Genomic DNA, 11,283 nt, shown 5'->3' on the forward strand with positions numbered 1-11,283 from the left:
AGTATATTTTATCACTGTTAAGCAGCTGTTAATGTTGGTTTATTTAATTTATATTTTTAACATTCAGAAGCTCATTGTAAAATTAAATTATTTCACAAGTCAAGAGCAGTGTATCACATAATTTGCCCACATTTTCATATTTAGTCTTATCCTGTGATCCATGAGTGAGGTTCTTCCTCCAGTTAGACTAAGGTTTTCCCTGTAGTTATAGTCCTCTCTCCCCAAATGTTCTCTTTTTGAAATATTTCCTTAGGTCTGTGGCATGTATGAATTTTACTCCAAGGTCTGGGGTATAAGAAAAGTCACTATTTTTTTTTAAATAAAATTAATCTGACTCTAAGCCCCATCCAAGAAATTCAGTCTGTGATTATTGGGGTTTCCATCAGTTCAGAAGTGTATCAAAGTTCTTGAAGAAAATTATGCAAAGCAGAACATGCAAGGAAGTCCCTGCTCTTCAGTCATTTGACAAATGTGCCAGGTTAACAAGTCCCTGTCCTAATGGAGCTATCTGCAGTACCACACAAGAGTGCCTGGCAATATGTATGTTTTCTTTTTTTCATTTTTCTGGGGGAGAGGTGTGAATTATGGAAAAATTTTTTGTTTGGTTACAATGTACCAAAATTAGGGAAACTTCCAGGCCAGATTATGCTTTAACCTAAATAGTGGAAAGGGTTTTATCTCTCACTATATTCTAATATGAGAAAGAAACCCAGTCATGTGCAAATGACAAAAATAAGCAAGTCATAGAAAACAAAATCTCAGTGATCACTTAAGATGTAAAGATGCTTAATCTCACTAGTAACCTAGGAATGCAAGTTTAAAGAACAATTAGATTTTTCTTTCACCTGTCATGGGTTTCCCTGGTGGCTCAAACAGTAAAGAATCTGCCTGTGATCTAGGAGGCCTGAGTTTGATCCCTAGATCGGGAAGATCCCCTGGAGAAGGGAATGGCAACCCACTCCAGTATTCTTGCCTGGAGAATCCCATGCACAGAGGAGCCTGGCAGCTACAGTCCATGGGGTCGCAAAGAGCTGGACACGACTGAGCGACTGACACTTTCACTTCCACTTCTTCTGTCATACTAGCAAAAATTAGGAGGGGTGACAATACCCAGTGCTGGAGAGCATGTGAGGGATGAAAACTGTCATATATTGCTGGTGGGAATGTAATTTACTGTAACTTAAATATATATGCCAAGTTCTGTGAAAATTTTAAAAACTTAAAAATACACATATCATACATACCCTGTGACTCACTTTGGAGACTCTCTATTCTCGTAGCATTCCTGGATATCTTTATATACAAAGGTAATTATTTCATCGCCTTTTTAAAGCAAAATAATAGTTATATAATAAACTGGAAATGTCTTCATTGCCCACCAGTAAGGAAATGGTTGAATAAATAATGGTAGCTGTCATACTAGTTTTAATAGCAAAAGGCTGGAGTGACCCAAATGTCCTTTATAAGGAGACTGGTTGAGAAGTTGGATTGCATCCACATTATGATGTCTTACGGAGTTATCACAATGAGATATCCCTCTCTAGTGCTAAACACTGATAAAATTGATTCCTAGAATATAATGTTAAGTGAGAAAAATCTAGGTAAAAAGGGTATCTGTATCTATGGCATGTGTGTTAGTTAGGGTTCTCTGGGACTAGTAGGGTGTGAGTGTGTGTGTGTGACAGGTTCACATTGTATCAGTAGACTGAGTAAAGCATGTTGCACTCCCTAATGTGAACAGGCCTTACCCAGTCAGTTGAAAGCATGAATAGAATGAAAAGGCTGCCTCTTTTAATTCCTCCTGTTTACTGCCTTCAGACTTTTTTCTGCCTTCACATCGGCTTTTTTCTGCCTTCACAGTTGAAATAAAACAAGGGTTCATCCTGGATCTCAATCTTGCCAGCGTTCAGACTGGAGCTCCACCTTAGGCTCTCTGGGTCTCCAGCTTATCAACTCACCCTGCAGACCTTGGAACTTATAATGAATGGGACTCATGTGGGCCTGTTCCTTATGATAAATATTTTTAAATAAAATCATCATTTGTTGGTGATCATTTTTAAATGAGAAGGCAAGGAAAAGAAGGTTGATGTCCTAGCTTGAAGGCACTCCGACAGGAGCAATGAAAAGGATCAGCCTTTTAAGTTCTACTCGTGCTTTCAACTGTTTGGGTGAGGCCCATTCACACAAGGGAGGGCAATATACTTCACTCAGTTTACTGATTTAAATGTTAATCTCAACCAAAAACACCCTCACAGAAATACCCAGAATGTTTGACCAAATGTCTGGGAAACCCCATGGCCCAATTAAGTTGACACATAAAATTAACCATCACAGCATGTTATCAAATTACCCAAGAAAAAGGGAGAATGAGTGGTGTGTGTGTACTTTTAAATGAAAGGTGCAAGATAGATGGTCAGCCAGTGAGGGCATTGCCCAATCTGCATAATCAAAAGAAATAAAAAACGGATGACCAGGTTGAGAGTAACCACCACAATAAAAAGGCATGACTCGTGGTCCAGTTTCTGATCCTGAGCCGGTTCTCAGACCCAGAACTCACTGATTCACAGAAAGATCGAGTCTCCAGGAGGACAACTCAGCAAAGCATGGCAAGGGCATAGATGAATTATTTTTCCACGACTTCCTTTAAAGGGACTTACTTGACTAACCAGACACTGGGAAATGGAAAATACCCAACCTTTTGAGGATTATTGGGCACGGTTCCCAAGCTGACACTGCCAGCTAGCAATCTAACCTCACCACGTGCCTCTGTCCCCATTATGGTGGGAGCATACAGGGGCTAGCCAAAGCCCCAGAAGGACAGAGATTGGAAGATCAGGGTAAGGAAGCTTGAGGAGGAGGCTTGTGGATAGATTTTATATCAGAATAAGCATGAAAATGTGAAGATTTTTGAATCGTTAGAAAGACGATTCAAATCCTCTGAAAAGCTAGAATTCGTTCAAATCATCAAATACGATAGAAATCATCTGAAGAAATGCTGTACTGACAAATACAGCAGAATGACTCAGCAAAGTGTTCCTGTGCTTCTGCCATCGGCCTCAGGTTGGTACAGTGGAGCTTGAATGGGGTATCCAGGGATTGAGGCCACACGTGGGCCCAGCAGCATGAACTCCTGCTCATCAAGGCTAACTTAGCCACTGATTGTGTCAGATGTCTTTCTACCAGTAACAGAGACTAGTGCTGAGCCCCCGATGCAGCACCTTCCCTTGAGGAAACCCAGCAGCCGCTTGTGGCAAGTAATTTTTGCCCCTTCCATTTTAGAAAGCGGAATGAATGAATCCTGACAGAATGGACGCATATTCTGGATATGGGCTTTTGTTTCCAGGCTGCATGTCCTCAACCAGCATCACTATTGAAGGACCTACAAAGAGTTTGATCAGCTCACACGGGAGGGCCCACATAGCATCACAAAGGACCAAGGCATCTGCCTTACAGCAAAGGAGGTGCTGCAGTGAATGCAGAACAGTTGATCAACCGATTTTGTTACCTGCCGCCCAACTCAAGCTGCTGGACTGCTAGGGCCACGTCATGGCCTTTTTAAAGCACAGCTGGGGCACTGGGTGCCTCAGGCGACAGTCAGCACGTGCTGCTCTGTTCCCAGCAGGTGAGCCACGGGGCAGAAGTAGGAGCGGCCAAACTCACTCCACTCCCCATGACCTGCTGGGGGAAAGTGTGCTTCCTGTCGTCTCAACTCTAGGGTCTATTATGGTCTAGAGGTCTTGGGTCCCAGAAATGCTTCCTCTAGGGGTGCAACAAGGGTTGTATTCCTCTTTCATCTACAGTAGCCCTGCATTCACTTCAGGATCCTCATATCAAAACATCTTGTTTGCAAAGAAAGGAGTCCCCATCCTCCATTTCTCCTCAGCTCATTGAAGTCTGACCCAAAAAAAGTATATTTCAGGGCACCAAAAATAATACAATCATGTTTTGTCTAGTGATTCAAAATCACAGCTATTTTGAGGACAAGTTTCATTAGGATTCTGTTGCTAGTGTTGCAGTTGCTGACTTAACACAGCTCATTCAGTGTGACTCCAAAACTAGATATTAAATATGTATATATATATATATATATTTGCTGCTACTGCTAAGTCGCTTCAGTCGTGTCCGACTCTTGCGACCCCAGAGACGGCACCCCATCAGGCTCCACCGTCCCTGGGATTCTCTAGGCAAGAACACTGGAGCAGGTTGCCATTTCCTTCTCCAATGCATGAGAGTGAAAGTGAAGTCGCTCAGTCGTGTCCGACTCTTAGCGACCCCATGGACTGCAGCCCACCAGGCTCCTCCATCCATGGGATTTTCCAGGCAAGAGTACTGGAGTGGGGTGCCATATATATATGAGAGAGAAAACTGAAGAGTAACCAATAAATTCAGAGAAAGCGCTTGACAAAATATAACATCTTTTCATGATAAAAACCTTCCAAAGATTGGTATAGAAGGAACATACTTCAGCGAAACCAAAATGAGAAATCCACAGGTAACGTTATAACAGTATACTCAATGGAGAAAAATTGAAAGCTTTTTTTCCTAAGATCAGGAGCAAGTATCACTCTCACCTCTCTTGTTCAATGTAGTACTGGAAGTCCTAGCTGGAGCAGTTAAGCAAGACAGGGATAAAATCATCCAAATTTGAGAGGAAGAAATAAAATTGACATTATTTGCAGATGATATGCTATGATTTTAAATATAGAAAATCCCAGAGACTCAATAAAAGCTGTTTGAACTAATCAACAAATTCAGTTAAGTTGCAGGACACAAGATTAACATACAGAAGTCAGATGCATTTATACAGTAACAAAAGATCTGAAAAAACTGTCCCTTTCACAATAACTTCAAAAACAGAAAAATATCTAGAAATGTAATCGAAGTGAAAGATCTCTAGAATGAAAACTACAAGACTGTTGAAAGAAACTAAAGAAGGCATAGACAAATGGAAATTTGTGGATTGTAGTAATTCTTTAATTAAAGAATTATTTTTAATTAAATTTTAAAAATTAATCTTTAAAGAATTGTTTAATAAATTGAATTAATAAATTTTAATTAAAGAATTAAAACGTTAAAATGTCATCTATATTCTGTTTATTTTTCACCATTGCTAGAGTATAGCACACTTTGATTTACTTTTATGTCACTAATTAGCATCGTTTCATTTCAACTTGAAGAACCCCTTTCAGCCTCTCTTGCCAGGCAGGTCTCATGGTGATGAACTCCGCCAGTTTTTGTTTGTCTGAAAATGCCTTTGTTCTTCATCTGTGAAGGATAACTGCTGGATAAAGTGTTCTTGGCTGGCAGTTTTTATCTTTCAGCACTCTGAATATGTATGTCACTTTCTCCCATCCCGTAGCATTTCTGATGAGAAATCCTGCTGATAGCCTAATGGAGTTCCTTTGTAGGTTACTTCCTTTTTTCCCCTGGCTGCCTTTAAGATTCTTTCCTTCTTGCTAATTCTCAGCAATTCCATTATAATGTGTCTTGGGAAGCTCTTTTTTTCATGGAGATAATAGGATGGTCTACTCGTTTCTTGGACTCGTTTGTCCAGTTCCTTCCCCAGGGTTTGGAAATTCTCAGCTATTATTTCTCTAAATACACTCTCTGCTCCCTCTTTCACTCTTCTGGAAGACCAACTATTCTGTTTTTCTCATCATAACTCATAGTTCTCATAGGGTTTCTTTACTTTTTAAACATCTTAGTTTGTCTTTACTCTTCAGAGTCATTTCCACGTTCTTATCCTCTGGATCACTAATTCCTTTTTTATCTTTCTGTGTCTTTTCCTAAGCTCTCAAATGTATTCTTTATCAGAGTCATTGACTTTTTCAGCTCCAGAATTTTTGTCTGTTTGTTAAAAAAAAAAATTTTTTTTTAGTCTCTTTGGTAAATAACTCCTTCTAGTCATTAATTTTACTCCTGAGTTCTTTTAATTGCTGTTCTGAGTTTTCTTGTAGCTCATTGAATCTCTTCATAACAACTGTTTTGAATTCTTTATCAGATTGCAATATTCTGTAACTGTGGGCTCCGTTGCTACAGAATTATTGTTTTCGTTTTGTTATACCATATTACCATGATTTTTTTTTACAGTGTTTGATGAAATGCGCCTGTATGGTTGCATTTGAAATACCACACACCTTTCTTGTTTTCCTTTGTTCAATTTAGCAGATGGGCGATTAGAAACTTTTGTTTTCCACATGGTGGCGCTATAGGCCAAACTTTCGGCTCCACTTACCTAAACGAGCGCTGGGGCTGCACTTCGGAGCTCCTGGTAGAATAGAATCTGACATAGAAAAAGCTAGCAGCGCACTGGGGAAGTGTAGGCTTAGCACCTGGGGCTTTGTGGATGCCCATTCCGCAGTAGGGAGCGCCTTGATTGCGGGTTAGACCTCCTGCCAAAATCTTGAAGCAGATCGCAGGGCTCTTGTTCCTGTAAGGCCATTCCTTCTACTTGTCTGCCTCTTTCCCTTTCCTCCTTCACCCACTTTCCCCCTCAGTCACAGAGACTTCCTCAGAAATCCATGCTGCTAGAGAAACAGGTCATCCTCCTGTGACCCATGCAGCCCACTGGTTAGCCACTCACCCTTTTGTTTCCATCTCCCTGTGAGAGAATCAATTCTTCGGCGCTCAGCTTTCTTCACAGCCCGACTCTCACATCCATACATGATCACTGGAAAAACCATAGCCTTGACTAGACGGACCTTTGTTGGCAAAGTGATCTAGATTGGTCATAACTTCCCTTCCAAGGAGTAAGCGTCTTTTAATTTCAGGGCTGCAGTCACCATCTGCAGTGATTTTGGAGCCCAAAAACATAAAGTCTGACACTGTTTCCACTGTTTACCCATCTATTTCCCATGAAGTGATGGGACCGGATGCCATGATCTTCGTTTTCTGAATGTTGAGCTTTAAGCCAACTTTTTCACTCTCCACTTTCACTTTCATCAAGAGGCTTTTGAGTTCCTCTTCACTTTCTGCCATAAGGGTGGTCTCATCTGCATATCTGAGGTGATTGATATTTCTCCCAGCAATCTTGATTCCAGCTTGTACTTCTTCCAGCCTAGCGTTTCTCATGATGTACTCTGCATAGAAGTTAAATAAGCAGGGTGACAGTATACAGCCTTGACGAATTCCTTTTCCTATTTGGACCCAGTCTGTTGTTCCATGTCCAGTTCTAACTGTTGCTTCCTGACCTGCATATAGGTTTCTCAAGAGGCAGGTCAGGTGGTCTGGTATTCCCATCTCTTTCAGAATTTTCCACAGTTTATTGTGATCCACACAGTCAAAGGCTTTGGCATAGTCAAAGCAGAAATAGATGTTTTTCTGGAACTCTCTTGCTTTATCCATGATCCAGCAGATGTTGGCAATTTGATCTCTGGTTCCTCTGCCTTTTCTAAAACCAGCTTGAACATCTGGAAGTTCACGGTTCGCGTATTGCTAAGCCTGGCTTGGAGAATTTTGAGCATTACTTTACTACTGTATCGGAGAAGGCAATGGCACCCCACTCCATTACTCTTGCCTGGAAAATCCCATGGATGGAGGAGCCTGGTAGGCTATAGTCCATGGGGTCGCTAAGAGTCGGACACGACTGAGTGACTTCCTTTCACTTTTCACTTTCATGCATTGGACAAGGAAATGGCAACCCACTCCAGTGTTCTTTCCTGGAGAATCCCAGGGACAGGGGAGCCTGGTGGGCTTCCGTCTATGGGGTCGCACAGAGTCGGACAGGACTGAATCGACTAAGCAGCAGTTAGTAGTGTATGCTGCTGCTGCTGCTAAGTCGCTTCAGTCGTGTCCGACTCTGTGCGACCCCATGGACTGCAGCCTACCAGGCTCCTCCATCCATGTGATTTTCCGGGCAACAGTACTGGAGTGGGGTGCCAGTGTATGAGATGAGTGCAATTGTGTGGTAGTTTGAGCATTCTTTGGCATTGCCTTTTTTTGGGATTGGAATTAAAACTGACCTTTTCCAGTCCTGTGGCCACTGCTGAGTCCCTTGGACTGCAAGGAGATCCAACCAGTCCATTCTAAAGGAGATCAGTCCTGCGTGTTCTTTGGAAGGAATGATGCTAAAACTGAAACTCCAGTACTTTGGCCACCTCATGCAAAGAGTTGACTCATTGGAAAAGACTCTGATGCTGGGAGGGATTAGGGGCAGGAGGAGAAGGGGACGACAGAGGATGAGATGCCTGGATAGCATCACCAACTCGATGGACATGAGTTTGAGTGAACTCCAGGAGTTGGTAATGGACAGCGAGGCCTGGTGTGCTGTGATTCATGGGGTCGCAAAGAGTCAGAGACAACTGAGCAACTGAACTGAACTGTGAGGGAATCACCATTGTCAATGCAGGGAAAGCCCAGAGCAGGCGGTGTTACCCCGGGAAGGAGGGCTGCCTTTTTGAGATTCTCCTCCTCTGTTTCCAAACTTGACTCTCTCCCATTCCATTCTCATCCCATTCCTGATTCTCCTGACGGCCTCTCTGGACTTCCACAGGTTTCTCTGTTTTCCTTTGCTTGTCCGCCTTATTTTTTATTCAGTTTCACCTCCCCTCTCCCACCCGACTCTGTTTCCTGTGTAATGTAAAGAGGCACTCTCGTCTGCTTGTGAATGACCAACCTGCTGCAAATAAAAGGGGAGAGGAAAAGGAGCAGCTCGTGGCGCCCTGATGCTGACAGCAACCCCCCATTCCCAAAGCCACCCACAGATTCAAAGTGACCACTGTGGACGTTCCAATGACATCTTCCACAGAAACAGAGTTACCATCTGATCCAGCCATCCCACTCCTGGGCATATATCCAAAAAGGGTGGACACTCTCATTCAAAAAGATCACAGCCCAGTGTTCGCAGCAGCACTGTTTACAATAGCCGAGACACGGAAGGACTGTACGTGTCCATCAAGACATGAATGGAGAGAGAAGATGTGGCAAACACACACACACTCAGCCGTAAAGAGCAAGAAATCGTGCCATTTGCAGCAACAAGGGCGGACCTAGAGATTATCCTACTAAGTGAAGTAAGTCAGAGACGAGTATCACTATCACTTACTTGTGAAATCTTAAAAAATGATGCAAAGAAATTCATTTACAAAAGGAACTCAGACATAGAAAACAATCTTATGTTACCAAAGGGAAAGGGATAGGATAAACAAGGAGTTTGGGATTAACAGATACACATAAAATAGATAAAATAGATAAGCAACAAGGATCGACTGTGTAGCACAGGGAACTATTAATATATTCAGTAGCTCATGATAACCTATAATGGAAAAGAATCTGAGGAAAATATGTTTGTATATATATGTATATAACTGAATCACTTGCTGTACCTCTGAAACTAATACAACATTGGAAGTTAACTACAATTTTAAAAAGGTTAAAAAAAATCACAGTGAGATATCAACTCGTATCTGTTAGAATGGCTGTTATGAAGACAACAAGAGGTGTGTGTCAGTGAGGACATGGAAAAGAAGAAGCACACACACACAAAGTGGAGTATTACTCATCCACGAGAAGGAGGAAATCCTGCTATTTACAGCCCCGTGGGTCTTGAGGTGTTATGCTAAGTGCAATACGTCAGGTAGAGAAAGATAAATAGTAGGTATGATAACACCTGAGGATGGGATCTAAAAAAAGCAGAACTCATAAAAACAGAGAGTAAAATGGTGGTTACCAGGTGCTGGGGGTTGAGGGAATGAGAGATGTTTAAGGGTAAAAGATCACGTCCAACTCTGTGACCCCGTGGAGGTGCTCGGGTTTGAGGGAATGAGAGATGTTTAAGGGTAAAAAGTCACGTCCAACTCTTTGTGACACCAGCCCTGAGCACCCAGCCCGCCAAGCTCCTCTGTCCATGGAATTCTCCAGGCAAGAATACTGGAGTGGGTTGCCATGACCTCCTCCAGGGGATCGTCCCAATCCAGGGATCAAACCCATGCCTCCAGCAGCTCCTGCTTTGCAGGAGAGCCACCGGGGAAAGATTGCAGGTACCATAATGATTAATTTCATGATCTCTAGATTCAAATCACCTGATTTTTATTAATTTATTTATTTATTTTAATTACTTTACAATATTGTAGTGGTTTCTGCCATACATTGACAAGAATCAGCCATGGGTGAACATGTGTCCCCCATCCTGAACCCCTCTCCCACCTTCCTCCCCATCCCATCCCCCAGAGTCATCCCAGTGCACCAGCTCTGAGCACCCTGCCTTATGCATCAAACCTGGACTGGCAATCTGTTTCACATACGGTAATATATATCAGTTCAGTTCAGTTCAGTCACTCAGTCATGTCTGACTCTTTGCGACCCCATGAATCGCAGCACACCAGGCCTCCCTGTCCATCACCAACTCCCGGAGTTTACCCAAACTCACGTGCATCATGTTTCAATTCTATTCTCTCAAATCATCCCACCCTCGCCTTCTCCCACAGAGTCCAAAAGTTTGTTCTTTACATCTGTGTCTCTTTTGCTGTCTTGCATATAGGGTCATCATTACCGTCTTGCATATAGGGTCATCATTACCGTCTTTCTAAATTCCATATATATGCGTTAGTATACTGAATTAGTTTTTTTTTTTCTGGCTTACTTCACTCTGTATAATAGGCTCCAGTTTCATCCACCTCATTAGAACTGATTCAAATGTATTCTTTTTAATGGCTGAGTAGTACTCCATTGTGTATATGTACCACAGCTTTCTTAGCTTCCATGTCTTGGCTATTACAAACAGTGCTTTGATGAACATTGGGGTGCACATGTCTCTTTCAATTCTGGTTTCCTCGCAAATCATCAGATTTTTAATTCTAGCTTGTCCGTGTTAAACCAAATATGCAAGGCGGCCAAGCCTGTTTTCTCACATGTAAGTAGAATATGTCAATGGTACTTATAGAATTACTGGGATGACTATATGAACTGGGCTTACGTGGTAGCTCAGTGGTATGCCTGACAATGCCGGAGCTGCAGGAGACGTGGTTTCAATCCGATCCCTGGGTCAGGAAGATCGCCTGGAGAAGGAAATGGCAGCCCACTCCAGTATTCTTGCCCAACATGTCCTATGGAGAGAGGAGCCTGGTGGGCTACAGTCCATGGGGTTGCAAAAGAGTCAGACATGACAACTACACAGCAGAAAACTCCATGAATGATCTATGTAATGTGCCTAGCACAGAGCCAAACAAGATTGGCATTTAATGAAATGGTTGTGTTAAAAAAAAAAAATGTGTTTTTGCTCCAGGGGGCGAAATACATACAAGTGCAGAAGGATCCTGGCTGGCTAGTAAAGAATATTTTTCACTT

Source organism: Bos mutus, chromosome 10 (genome assembly GCF_027580195.1).
Source record: "Bos mutus isolate GX-2022 chromosome 10, NWIPB_WYAK_1.1, whole genome shotgun sequence".
Taxonomy (NCBI): domain Eukaryota; kingdom Metazoa; phylum Chordata; class Mammalia; order Artiodactyla; family Bovidae; genus Bos; species Bos mutus.